This window comes from Dama dama, chromosome 32 (genome assembly GCF_033118175.1).
Source record: "Dama dama isolate Ldn47 chromosome 32, ASM3311817v1, whole genome shotgun sequence".
In the NCBI taxonomy this organism is placed as follows: Eukaryota; Metazoa; Chordata; class Mammalia; order Artiodactyla; family Cervidae; genus Dama; species Dama dama.
The window spans coordinates 24,920,137-24,934,946 of record NC_083712.1 but is presented as its reverse complement, the minus strand read 5'-3'; the positions used below and the strand labels follow the sequence as shown (position 1 = coordinate 24,934,946).

The following is a 14,810-nucleotide window of genomic DNA, read 5'->3' as shown; positions in this document are numbered from 1 at the left end:
CTGGGACAGTTTGTAGTATCAGAGAGTCAAGTCATGTTCAAAAAAGCCCAAAAGAATGGGGGTCTGTCAAAAGAACACAGGAGCCAATCTGAAAGAATTCCCAGTGGCTGCAGCAGAGACAAATTAAGGCAGCGGTCCTCAACCTTTTTGGCAGCAAGGACTGGTTTCGTGGAAGATATTTTTTCCACTGACTGGGGGCAGGGGATGGTTTTGGGATGATTCAAGTGCATTACATTTATTGTACATTTGTTTCTATTATTATTACATCAGTTCTACCTCAGATCATCAGGCATTCAATCCCAGAGGTTCGGGACTCCTGATTTAAGGGACAAAATAGATAACATTAACATTGTATTATAACCCAAAGTATGAAGTTAATATATATGCATCTATACTGATATGAATAAATGAAAATAAATGGGGGAGAAGTTGCAGAAAAATACCAAATAATATACGTAGTTATTTTTCTTAAGAGGTGAAGCTTAATCCCTACTCCCTGCCCCCATCCCCCTACCCACCATGGGCTAGACCTAGTGACTCAATTCCACAGAACAGAAAAGGGGAAGGAAGAAAGTAATGCCAGAGTGGGAAAACCTAGCAAAAACTACCTTAAGTGATAAAAGTTAACATTCCCAGTGATGTCATGTGGATATCATATACTCCTGATACGATGCGATGAGAAAAGCATTTAATCGCTGAAGTGTTTTTCTCCCCAGATCTATAAACCCAGTCTAATCATGAGAAAGACTTCAAACAAACCCAGATTGGAGTGAAGGGGTTGGTTTATGGGATAGCTGGCCAATACGCCTCAAGACTCTTCAGGTCATGAAAAACAAGGCAAGTCCAGGGAACTGTCACAGACACAAGGAGATGGGGGAGATATGACAACTGAACACATTGGTGCTCTGCACTGGATCCTGGAGTGGGAAAATGACATTGATGAAACAATTTTTTGAAGTTTAGTTAGTAATTTATAATGTAGTGGGATGAACGGTGGCTCCTTCTAAAGAGATGTCCCGGGCCTAATCCCCAGAGCCTGTGAATGTTACCGTCTTTGGAAAAAGTATCTCTGCAAATGTAATTAAGGATCTTATAAGATCATTCCACTCTATCTGGCACATTCTAATTCCAATGACAAATGAAACACAGAGAGACACAGAAGGGGAGGTGGCAGTGTGATCATGGAGGCGGGGATTGGAGATTGGAGCCAGAAATCCAAGGAATCCCAACAACTACTAGAAACTAGGAGAAGCCAAGAGCAAAATCCCCTGTTAAGTTTTCAGAGGAAGTATGGCCCAAGGGACCGCTTGATTTTGAATTTCTGGCCTCCAGAACTGAGAGACTAAATGTCTGTTGTTTTAAGCTACCACGGTTGTAGCAATTTGTTACAGCCACCTTAGGAAACTAATGAATGTGCCAACCTCAGTTTCTTGTTTTGAATAATGAACCACAGCAATGTAATATGTTAATTATTGGGGCACGAAGTACAGAGTATACAAGAACCCTCTGTACCATCTTTGCAAACTTTCTGTCAATCTAAAAACTATTCCCAAATAAGAAGTTTATTAAAATAACACAATTCAACTCAAAAAAGGTATAGATTTTACTTCTACTTTAAAAGTCTGACTTTGAATAATACAACTACTATACCATTAGATTTCTTACAAATAGGGAGCTTCCCAAGTGGCTCAGTGGTAAAGAACCTGCCTGCCATGCAGGAGACCTGGGTTCAATCCCTGGGTTGGGAAGATCCTCTGGATAAGGAAATGGCAGCCCACTCCAGCATTCTTTTCTGGAGAATTCCATGGACAGAGGTACCTGGCGCGGCTACAGTCCATGGGGTCACAAAACAGTTGGACATGACTTAGCAACTAAACAAAAAAAAATCTTACAAATAAAAGCAAGCATTTTTAGAAGAGAAATTTTTCAGGTGGAGAATGTTGATATGACAAGATGCCAGCTCTGAAACAACAGATTCACATACTTGGATTTTGTTGTGTTTCAGAGCTCCAGAAATTTCCTTCTGGTCTGTAGTTGATTGAGGTGATTGGTCTTAACCAGTGCTGTCAGTGACATTGACACTAAGTATCCTTTGACCTTCAGTCAAATACAAATCTACACTATTTTGCTTCCCTAAGTTTATATCAATGGTAACCAGACAAGGTTGTTTTACAAAAAACCCACTGATCCAAATAAGGTAGCTTTTTTTTAATGTCTTTTTTTTTTTTTTTTTAACTAAAAGTACATGACTTGAAATTTATAAGCAAAGCAATGCACTTTTTGCAGTTTTTAAATTTTAATTAGAAAATATGGAAATTCTAACCATGGTCATCTCACTCTGCTCAGTCCAAAGAAGAACCCCTTAGGCATGACTAACCAGTCTGAGGAATGTTACCTAAAGTTAGGACTTGGCTTTAAGTGTATGAGTGACTCAGGGCTGAATGTGAGGGTTATTGTGTTGAACTGTATGTATTTAGTAGGAAATAACAGATAAAGACATCCATTGGATCATCAAAAAAGCAAGAGAGTTCCAGAAAAACATCTATTTCTGCTTTATTGACTATGCCAAAGCCTTTGACTGTGTGGATCACAATAAACTGTGGAAAATTCTGAAAGAGATGGGAATACCAGACCACCTGTCCTGCCTCTTGAGAAACCTGCATGCAGGTCAGGAAGCAACAGTTAGAACTGGACATGGAACAACAGACTGTTTCCAAATAGGGAAAGGAATACATCAAGGCTGTATATTGTCACTCTGCTTATTTAACTTATATGCAAAGTACATCATGAGAAATGCTGGGTTGGAGGAAGCACAAGCTGAATCAAGATTGCCGGGAGAAATATCAATAACCTCAGATATGCAGATGACACCACCCTTATGGCAGAAAGTGAAGAAGAACTAAAGAGCCTCTTGATGAAAGTAAAAGAGGAGAGTGAAGAAGTTGGTTTAAAGCTCAACATTCAAAAAACTAAGATCACGGCATCTGGTCCCATCACTTCATGGCAAATAGATGGGGAAACCGTGGAAGCAGTGTCAGACTTTATTTTTTTGGGGCTCCAAAATCACTGCACATGGTGATTGCAGCCTTGAAATTTACTCCTTGGAAGGAAAGTTATGACCAACCTAGATAGCATATTAAAAAGCAGAGACATGACTTTGCCAATGAAGGTCCATCTATTCAAGGCTATGGTTTTTCCAGTGGTCATGTATGGATGTGAGAGTTGGACTGTGAAGAAAGCTGAGCACTGAAGAATTGACGCTTTTGAACTGTGGTGTTGGAGAAGACTCTTGAGAGTCCCTTGGACTGCCAAGAGATCCAACCAGTCCATCCTAAAGGAGATCAGTCCTGGGTGTTCATTGGAAGGACTGATGCTGAAGCTGAAACTCCAATACTTTGGCCACCTGATGCAAAGAGCTGATTCATTGGAAAAGACCCTGATGCTGGGAGAGATTGGGGGCAGGAGGAGAAGGGGATGACAGAGGATGAGATGGCTGGATGGCATCACCGACTCGATGGGCATGAGTTTGAGTAAACTCCAGGAGTTGGTGATGGACAGGGAGGCCTGGCGTGCTGCGATTCATGGGGCCACAAAGAGTCGGACACAACTGAACAACTGAACTGAACTGAACAGCTGAAGGTATGGGCAGCAAGTCCTTAAAGAAAGTGAACATTCTGTTTCTCTGTGACTGAAAATTACACAACTGCAGAACTCAGGGGTCAGTTAAATACCTAGAAACAAGTGCTTAATACTCAGGAAAAAAAGAAAGGAGAAAATCTATTTTTGATAGCAGGAAGTAAAGTGAAATGACTGTGACTATAAATCACCACAGATAGCCTTGCAACTATTTTTGATGTATCATTGGTACTTCATTGATTACTTTGTGAAGCCCTTGTGGCCTCATCACTGGCCTTATCCCAGCTCTGCTTACTGCTTTGATCAGGATGAATTATGAAAGACTATATGGAGAAGGCAGCATAACATATATATATATATTTTTCCTAATGGAAGGACTTTGGTTACATAAAATAATCAATTTGTATCTACTGAAAATGGCCAGAAAGGGCTATTGAATTTCTGTATAGAAGAAATGAAGTATTATAAATTTTTGAATAATAGATACATTCCTTTTAAAGCATTATAAAGCAATGCTATCATGGGAGAAAACCAAATAGCACCAACTCATGCTTGTACTAATTTTTTTTTTAAGTTTTTTTTTTTTTTTTTCAAGTTCTGGAAGCTAAAGCCAAGTCCTTTTAAAGATGAATCTTTCTAATTTGTAAGAATACAAATTCTTAAGTTTATGAAACGTCTGGTTTTCACAAAGATACAGGGTTTCCTGGGTGGCACTGTTGGAAAAGAGTCTGCCTGCCAATGGAGGAGACACAGGAGTCGTGGGTTGATCCCTTAGTCTGGAGGAGGAAATGGCAATCCACTCCAGTATTCTACTTGGACAATTCCATGCACAGAGGAGCCTGGTGAGCTAAGAGTCCAGACATGGAGTTGCAAAAAAGTTAGATATGATTGAGCAACTGAACACACATATTTGGCCAAAATATTCTTTTTCCAAATATAAAGCCCCTAATTTAAGGCAATAGTAGATTCTCAAACTGATAGACAATGATTTTTAAAAATCACATTATAAAGTGGCATAGGCTGAAAGGGTGAAAGTAAGCTAAGTCTGTCATTTCAATAGTCACTTCTAAAATGAGTATGTTAAACTCAAGGCCAAGAAAAAATTTTTCCCATGGAAAATTATAAAACCAAATAAACTTACATTGGCATTATTTCATCTTTCATTTTCCCAGTCATGGAGTCCATTTATTGTCAATCAATGACATTTCTTGATTATTCCCTATTCTCTGAGCACTTCTATTGAGACCTTTGTGGGAGTGACTTGAAAAGAGAGTGTACCAACAGTTTTCCTTCAAGGTGTCTAAATTCTACTTTTTTCTGTTATGGACTTTGTTGTTTATGTAATGCTCATTCTAATATTCACTTTTCCATACCAGGCTTTCTTAAGGTCACTACTATTGACATTTTGGGCCAGTTAAGTCCTTGTTGCAGGGAACTGTTTTGTGCATTATAGAAGAAGTCAGTATGATAGCTAATTTTACGTGTCAACTTGGCTAGACAATGGAGCCCACATATTTGGTTAAACATTATTTTGGATGTTTCTGTGAATGTGTTTTTTTCTGGATGGGATTAGCATTTAAATCAGTGAATTTAGAGTAAAGCAGATTGCCCTTTATCATGTGGGTGGACCTTATTCAGCCAGATAAAGGTATTCTTGGCCTTCCCTTGTGGCTTAGCTAGTAAGGAATCTGCCTGGAATGTGAGAGACCTGAGTTCGATCCCTGGGTCAGAAAGATCCCCTGGAGAAGGGAAAGGCTCCCCATTCCAGTATTCTGGCCTGGAGAATTCTGTGGACTGTATAGACCATAGGGTTGCAGAGAGTCGACTGAGCAACTTTCACAAAGGTCTTAACAGAACAAAGACTGACCTCAGAAATACAGGAAGGAATTTTGCCAGAAGATAGCCTTAGGCCTTAAACTGCAACTGAGTGTCCAGTCTGAAAAGAATTACGAGTCTGCAATATTTTATACTTGCCAAGCTTCCACAATTCTTATAGTTCCTGATAGTGCTAATCTCTTTTAGGTAATGGCCTTCAAGTCGCTTAAGGCTTGGGAAATAAGATTTTGAAAAATCCTTCATTATTTCGTGCAGATGAACTCTTACTTGGAGGAATATTATGCTTTTGACAGTTAACTTCTCTGCATGAGGCAATTTAAAAAATAAGATCTCTGTGGCTTTTCCTAGGTTTTTATTGTTCTGTTGTATCTCATGTTAATGCCAAGGGAGAAAAAAAAACATAAATTTGTTCAATTATTTAATAACTGATGACAGTAGATGCTAGGAACTAGAATGTATTCTTCAGAAAAAACCCAGAACTCCCATATCAGAAAAAATAATGTGATAAATTAGAAAGAGAAGACAGTGGCCACAGCTAAAGCAATGAATCTCAGTGTAGTTTTCCTTGTTTCCTGAAGTCTGTGACAGGAGCACCAGCCAGTGTCACTATTTGCACATGATAGGGGCTTGCCCAACCCAGAAAGATTGGTTCATGCTTGGCTCTGCCTTTATATTCCCAGACCTTATAGCTTTAGTTTGCAACAATACTCACTGATAATATTTGAACATAAGGAAATTTTATAAGCACCAAAATTTACTTGCACCTGAGTGAGTTTATTTCAATCAAACTCAGGTTTAGGAAGACTCAATCTTCATATTAGGGTAGAAAGCAGTGTCCCTCCAAGTTTGCTGGCATTTTAGAAGTCTCATTTTCCTGTAAATCTTTTGGGAGCATTGAGGTTTTATTTTTTAATTTATTAACTTAGACTTCATCTTAGAAACTGGGTGGCAAAGTTCCCATTTCTTCTGTAGGAAAAAAAAAGAGAGCTAAAGATTAAGTTTGCTGCTTATGTGTATGTGATAAGACAGGACTAGAGTTGGACACCTGCTGAATTTCTGTTTCACTACATATTTAAACACTGGTGTTAATCTGAGTTTTCTTCATAGGTGTGTGAAGTACAGTACTTTATGTTAGTAAAAAATAATCCAAAGCAAGTATTTTCATAAATGCCACCTTCAAAGATTTTTATTAATGGGCATTTCAGTTGTTTAAAAAACGAGTTTGGCCCATGAAGGAAAGTACAAACAGAAGAGGGGGTCAATTCTGAAGTCATGAATAGTGACAAGTGAGATTATATGGAGAAAGGAAATCAATCCCCCCAAATGAAAAAGGGCAAAGGAGGAGGTGAAGTAAATGAATCATTACTCACAAGAATTCAGCTCACATTTGTGAGCTAGAATTTGAAAAAAGCCTTGATGCACTAGATAATAAAATATTACGAATGAATTCCAACCAGCTTCAGAGACAAAGATGTGAGAGAGAGGATTTGAAAAGTTCCAAGGGAGAATTTCTCTTCAAATTTTATTTTTCTCCTTCCATTTATGGCCATGGAACTCTGAAATGGGGTAGAGTTCAGATGAGTCTGTAAACTTTATTTGGCTATATCAAACATCAAACTGTGCAAAGTGGCAGCACAATCCCGATTTGAATTAAAATATTGCATTTGAGTCTAAGCATCACCTCTCATGAGCTGTACTGCCTGGACAACATACTCACCTTTTTGGTGCCCCTTTTCCTCTTCTCTTCTAAAGGCTAATGCTGTGGATCAGCTTCTCTTGCAAGTTCACTCCAACTAAAATTCTATGAGTGAGAAAATGACATTGTTGATATTCTATTGACTGGGAGAATATTCACTTTTCCTTTAAAAAGTGTAATATCTGAATATTAAACTATTATCTGTTAAAATTTAAGGGGGTATTATAAAAAGAGGATCCAGAAACTTTACTAAAACTGACTAACGAGGTAAAATTGACTCCATCTTTTGAAAATCTAAAAAGAATGTAAAGATTTGTGTTTGGTAATATAGCTTATTCTGTCTTTCTGTGTTGATTAGGGTTCGCCAGAGAAACAGAACCAATTTTATACACACACACATATATATGTGTGTGTATTTGTGTGTGTATATATATAGTGGAGGAGGGCATGGAAACCGACTCCAGTATTCTTGCCTGGAGAATCCCATGGATGGAGGAGCCTAGCGGGCTATAGTCCAGGGGTTGCTCAAAGTCAGACATGGCTGAAGTGACTGAAACACACATGCTTGTGTGTATACATACATACATATATATAACACACGCACATCAATAATAATAAATCAAGAGACTTATGATAAGAAATTGCCTCACATGATAATGAAGTATGACAAGTTCCACAGTCTGCAGGGTGAGTCAGTGATCTGGTGACTGAGGAAGACCTGATATCTTACAGCTAGGAATCAGGAAAAGGTGGTGTCCTAGTGTGAAGGCCAGCAAGCAGGAGAATTCTCTCTTGCTCAGGTGAGGGTCAGTATTTTTATCCAGGCCTTCAGCTGATTGGATGAGGCCCATCCCCATTATGTAGGGCAATCTGCTTTACACAGTCTACCTTTCAAAGTGTTCATCTCATCCAAAAGATCCTCCCAGAAACACCAAGGGTAACATTTGACCAAACATTTGGGCACTCCATGGCCTAGTTAAGTTGATAGAAAATTAACCATCATTCTAGCTAAAAACATCGTAGCTATTGTATTCTGTGTTCTTTATTTTATAGTGTATGTGGTTTAAATTTGCCGGAGATACTGATATGCTATTTCTTAGATTCTTTTGGAATCCAGAATTGGCACCTTGCCATTTGAAATGCCTGGTGCCATTAAGCATATGTGTTCTCAGTTAAGTTAGTTAATGAGATCCCATTTGCTTGGAAGAGTTTATGCTCCTTGGAGGAATAAAGTATGCTCTCTGACAAATTATTTGCTTATCCTAGGATGGAACCCATTATTAAAATCTCGATTTTAAAAAAAAAGGATCTGTAAAAATTGAATAGTAGGGTCATGTCTAAACAGCAGCATGTATTTCAGCTAGGAATGAAATGACACATAGCTCCAGGGTTGGGGGACCCTTCATTACAGATGTTTAAGTGACTATTTAAATTCAGAATGAAAGTAAAGGAGGATAAGTCTAGTACAAAAATTAAGATGATAAGAGAGAAAAGAGGTAGGAAAGAAAGAAAGAAAAAAAAATAGCATCTATTTGTCTGTGTAAAATGTTTGTGACACTTCTCTTTACTGTTGTTCAGTTGTGAAGTCATTCTGACTCTGTGATCCCATGAACTGCTGAATCCAGGGTCCTCTGTCCTCTACTATCTCTCTGAGTTTACTCAAATTCATGCCCATAGAGTTGGTGATGCTATCTATGCACCTCATCCTCTGCTGCCCCCTTCAACTTTTGCCTTTGATCTTTCCCAGCATCAGGGTCTTTTCCAGTGAGTTGGTGCTTTACATCAGGTGGCCAAAATATTAGAGCTTCGGCATCAGTCCTTCAAGTGAATATTCAGGGTTGATTTCCTTTGGGATTGACTGGTTTGATATCCTTGCAGTCCACAGGACTCTCAAGAGTCTTCTTCAGCACCACAGTTTGAAAGCATCAATTCTTCAGTGCTCAGCTTTCTTTATGGTCCAACTCTCACATCCATACATGACTATTGGGAATACCACAGCTTTGATTTTGTCAGCCAAAGTGATCTCTCTACTTTTTAATATGCTGTCTCGGTTTGTCATAGCTTTCCTTCCAAGGAGCAAAGTGAAAGTTGCTCAGTCGTGTCTGACTCTTGTGACCCCATACAGCCCATGGAATTCTCCAGGCAAGAATACTGGAGTGGGTAGCCTATCCCTTCTCCAGGGGATCTTCCTGACCCAGGGATCGAACTTGGGTCTCCTGCATTGCAGGTAGATTCTTTACCAACTGAGCTTTCAGGGAAGCCCTTCCAAGGAGCAAGCATCTTTTAATTTTGTGGCTGCAGACACCATCCACAGTGATTTTGGAGCCAAAGAGAGGAAAAATCTGTCACTGCTTCCCCTTTCCCCCCTTCTATTTTCCATGAAGTGATGGGACCAGATGCTATGATCTTAGTTTTTTGAATGTTGAGTTTCAAGCCAGCTTTTTCAATCTCCTCTTTCACCCTGATCAAGAGGCTCTTCAGTTCCTCTTCACTTTCTGACATTAAAGTGGTATAATCTGTATATCTGAGGTTGTTGCTATTTCCTGGCAATCTTGATTCCAGTTAGAACTTGGCATGGAACAACTGATTGGTTCAACTTGGGAAAGGAATATGACAATGCTGTGTGTTGTCACCCTGCTTATTTAACTTATATGCAGAGTACATCATGTGAACTGCTGGGGTGGATGATTCATAAGCTAGAGTCAAGACACTTCTCTTTAGAGCAGGATTTTATGGCTCTGGCCTGAGGAGCAGAAGCTGTTTCACAGGTGTCACTCTGATCACCTGAAGCCTGACTCCTAAGGGTTAAAGGGTCACTTTTCTGAATGACCTTTTGTCCTCTTTATTCTGCCCCCTATAAGACTCTCATCTTCCCATGCACTCTACCTTTGCATATTTCATTCAAGGGTTAGGCCATCTTTTAAAACTGGATTATCATAGTAAGAGGGGAGCAATAGACTTTCTCTAAATGAAGAAATTGAATGTTCCCTTAGCCCAAATATCCTTCCCAAGAGTAAAGGATTAAATTCTGGCTCACCATTTTCTTAAAAAAGAAAATTATAAAAGGGTCCTTTTAAAAAACCTAAAGTTATTTTTGCTGGGAAATATGAAGAAGCATCTTTTCTGAATCTGAATAAATTCTACAAGCTGCACTGGGATTCTTCAACTGCTTGGTTAATAGACATTCCTTGTGAATATAAGAAAACATGCTTATGCATAAGGGATTTATGTACAGATCAAACAATATTTGTTTATATATAACTTTATACTTCTTCATGTAGTACAGAGAGTTATCTTTTCATGAGACCTTTTTCTTAAAATCCCCTTTCTGTGTTCCCACTTCTAGTTCTGATACACAGCACAGATTCACTGTCAATAAAACTGAGAGAATACTGAGAAAGAAGGAAAGTCAGAGATTTAGTACTTGTTAATGAGTGATGCTCTGTAGGTAATTGTGATTCTGCCTGACTGTCCCCAGCCAGCCCTTCATGAATTCTGGCTACAGGACCTTTCAGAGGTAACCTCCTCCTAAAATTCTAATACACATAAGAGTAGATACCTTTAAATAAATAATATTGATTATTTCAATAATATTGATGATCTCTTAGTGGGGATTAGGATGACTCAGAGCAAGAACTCAAGGATCTGAAGAAAGATTAGGTGGGCACTGAAGTCAATTTCACTGACTTCTTGTGTGTGATCAGTCACTAAGTCATATCTGATTCTTGACTCTTTGCTACTCTGTGGACCATAGCCCGCCAGGCTCCTCTGTCAGTGGAATGCTCCAGGCAAGAATACTGGAGCAGGTTGCCATTTCCTACTCCAGGGGATCTTCCCAACTTCGGGATTGAAACCGCATCTCCTGCAATGACAGGCTGTATGTATTCAATGCATAATTATTGATAATTTATTACGTTTCAGGCACAGTTCTACCTGGTGAACAAGAAATTAGGTTCTGCTTTCAAATACCCAACATTTGCTACCAGTGGTAATGTGGAAAGAGTTAAAAATTTTTTTAAAAAGAGAAATTATCAATCAGTGACATAAACAGTGATAAGTATAGGTGTAGCCTGGGTAGTCAGGGAAGAACTCACTAAGTAAATCTAAGACTGATTCCGGGATGATCAAAAATGGCAAGCTGAGCTCAGAGGCCAGAACCTTACCTCACTTCATCCAGGCTGCGTTTATCTGTTTTGTGCGGTGGAGTTTAAGTCTTAGAAGCTATTAGATTAGATAAAATTGAAAGAGCCTTAAGGCTCGTAAAATTCTAAGATGCAGGCAGCCCTTGCTCTTTTATGGATGATGAGGGTAGAGATACTAAAAATGCTTATGTTTTTACTGACAAAACTAATCGTGAGCTTATTGAACACTCACTATTTCACAGTTACTATCCATTATTTCATTTAATGTTTGAAAGACTATAATGGATTAATGCATGTTGCTGGTACACAATCACCTTTTACAATTCTATCACCTAATTTTTGACAGTGTTTCTAAAGTAGAAGATGCCTTTACATGACCTCCAGTCTTCGGTGTGAATCCATCTAATACCTACTACCCACTTACCTGCATCTGTGTGCTCAGTTGCTCAGTCATGTCAGACTCTCTGTGGCCACCTTGGAAGGCCACGTACCTACCTACCTACCTACCTCTATCTACCTACCTACCTACTTACCAACCTACCTCTTATCTCTGTCTATCAAATGTTATCAACTATCTTCTGAAATAAGTTTTTCAAAACTATTTATCTTCTGCAATGCATTCTGATAGTTTCCTCTTTGATTCTACTCTATTTCATGTTTTTATTTAAAAATATATTTTATTTAAAAAATATTGGTCATTAGTAACTAAGTTGATTTACTAAGTTGATAAACTTACTTAGTTTATAAACTAAGTTGATTTACAGCTCATTTCCCCCCAGCTCTATCAAGGTATAATTGACCAAGCTGTAAGATATTTAAAGTGTACAAACAATATGATGTTTTGAGATATATATATATATACTGTGAGAGGAGTCCCCTCAAAGAGTTAATTAATGAACCCATCACCCTTTTTGGTGGGATTCTTTAAGATTTATTCTCATAGCAAATTTCAATTATACAACACAGTGTTATCAACTATAGTCATCGTGTTATTTGCTAGAACTTAGACCTGGTTCATCATCTTGAAACTTAAAGTTTGTACCTTTTAATGAACCTCTATTTCCCCTGCCCTACAGCACCTATCAATGACTTTTCTCCATTCTATGAGTTTGATGTTCTGTTTTGTTTTAAAATTCCACATATAAGCAATACCGTGTAGTATTTTTGTCTATCTTATTTCACTTAGCATAATGCCTTCCAGGTTCATCTGTGTTGTCAGAAATAACAGGTTTTTCTTCTTATTCAAAGGTAAATAATATTCCATTATATATAGTTTTTCTTTATCCATTCATCTGTTGATGGAGGTTAACTTGTTTCCTCCATTATTGTTGATAATGTTCCTTTAAACTTGGAAGAACAGATATCTCTTCAGGATAGTGATTTCATTACCTTTGGATAGATAGCCAGATGTGGAATTGTTGGATAATTTGGTAGTTCTGTTGTTAATATCTTGAGGGATCTTCATAATTTTTCCACAGTGTATATACCAGTTTACGTTTTTACGAACAGTATGCAGGGGCTCCCGTTCCTCTACATCAGAACCAGTGTTTACTGTCTGTCTTGTTTCTGGTAATAGATATCCTAAACAGGTAGGAGGTGATATCTCTGTGTTGTTTTCATTTGTATTTCCTGATTATTAGTGACGTTGAGCAATTTTTCATGTACCTGTTGGCCATTTGTACCTCTTTTTTGGAAAAATGTCAGCTTGAGTCCTGTATCTATTTAATTTTGTGGGGTTTTGATACTGGGTTGTATGAGTTCCCTGTGTATTTTGGATATTAGCCCCTTATCAGATGGGTGATTTGCAACCTTTTCTCTTGTTCCATACATTACCTTTTCAGTCCATTGGTGGTTTCCATTTCTGTGCAGTTTTTAGGTTTTTGTAGTTCCATTTGTTTATTTTTGCTTTTGCTGCCCTTTGCTTTTGGAGTTACAACTCCCCTTTGAAAATCACTGGTATGCATGATAACAGCTGTGGATCTGCATTTTGCTTCAGGATAGGTCTGGATTTGAATCCTAACTCAGCTATTTACCACAATTTGAATTTGAAAAAAATCACTTTACTTTTTTAATATCCTTTTCTGTCATCTGTAACAAGGAATCAATAAAAGTAACTCTTACATATAGTTTTGGGGGGATATTAAATGAGATAAATCAGTTGAGTTCAGTCACTCAGTTGTCTCCCACTCTGCAACCCCGTGGACTACAGAACGCGAGGGCTCCCTGTCCATCACAGTAAGTGCTCAATAAATGGTATCTAATTTTTATTATTAAAAATTTTCTCTTAAAATGTGCATGCTTTCAAGTATCATTTTCCAGTTATTTTCTTTTCTGCCTGTCTAAAAGAAACAACAATTATACATAACAATAAACATAGCTCATAAATTAGGCACATAACACATCTTTAATTTAGGATGAAGTTCTGGTTTACCATATATGGCTTACTTTATTCTGATATACTGTAGCAAAAGTCTTCCAAAGTAAGCTATCTCATATAATGAAGCCACCTCCAGGTGGATCTATTCCATAGGCCCATTGTCTTTAATCACTTACTCTGTAAGTGAAACTTACTCAGTCACATCTGACTCTGTGACTCCATGGACTGTAGCCTGCCAGGCTCTTCTGTCCATGGGATTTCCCATGCAAGCATACTGGAGTGGGCTGCCATTTCCTCCTCCAGGGGATCTTCCTGACCCAGGGATTGAATCTGGGTCTCCTGCATTGCAGGCGGACCCTTTACCATCTGAGCCACCAGGAAAGTCCACTAGACAACGCAATTTTAAAAAGGAGGTTGTAAAAATATGACTAACATGAGCAATAATGTCTAAATTATGATTTTGTTTTCTAATATTCTCCCAACTGTTTTGATGTTTGTATGCTATTAGGCTTCCCAAGTGATGCAGTGGTAAAGAATCTGCCTACCAATGCAGGAGATGCAAGAGATGAGCGTTCCATCCCTGGGTCGGGAAGATCCCCTGGAGTAGGAAATGGCAACCCACTCCAGTATTCTTGTCTGGAAAATTCTGTGGGCAGAGGAGCTTGTCAGGCTACACTCCATGGGGTTGCAGAGTCAGACGTGACTGAGCACGCATGCAGAGATTTTCTAAACTTTCAAAAAATGACATTATTGATTGCCAGTGACCCAAACATTGGCATATGTCAGTACGCATCCAAACATTGGCCTATATCAATACAGTGTCAGTATCAATACATATTAAATGATACCAGTTGATATTAAGTTAGTCACTGAACACTTCTGGTATCATTTCATTAGTCAGAAGCTTTTGTAGTATAAACTCTGTAAGAAGAGAGTTGATTGTATGAGTTTATGTTTGATAGTTTTCCCTTTTAGTATGCTTTATTGCAGATTTGGAAACAAATATTTAAGCCTCAAAAAGTGAATACTCTCACAGAGTATTAATAAATTCTTAAATGTAAAACTACAAAAGTATAATTCTTATTTAAGACTGGTTTACATTTTTATTACTAGAAAGTACAAG

At 38.2% G+C, this 14,810-nt stretch overlaps 1 non-coding gene across 1 annotated transcript; it reads left to right on the top strand.

Annotated features, from left to right (window-relative positions):
• The first annotated feature begins 1,677 nt into the window (after positions 1-1,677).
• On the top strand, positions 1,678-1,748 carry TRNAG-GCC (transfer RNA glycine (anticodon GCC)). The gene has a single exon. It is a non-coding gene; the product is annotated as a tRNA-Gly (tRNA).
• Positions 1,749-14,810: the final 13,062 nt, after the last annotated feature.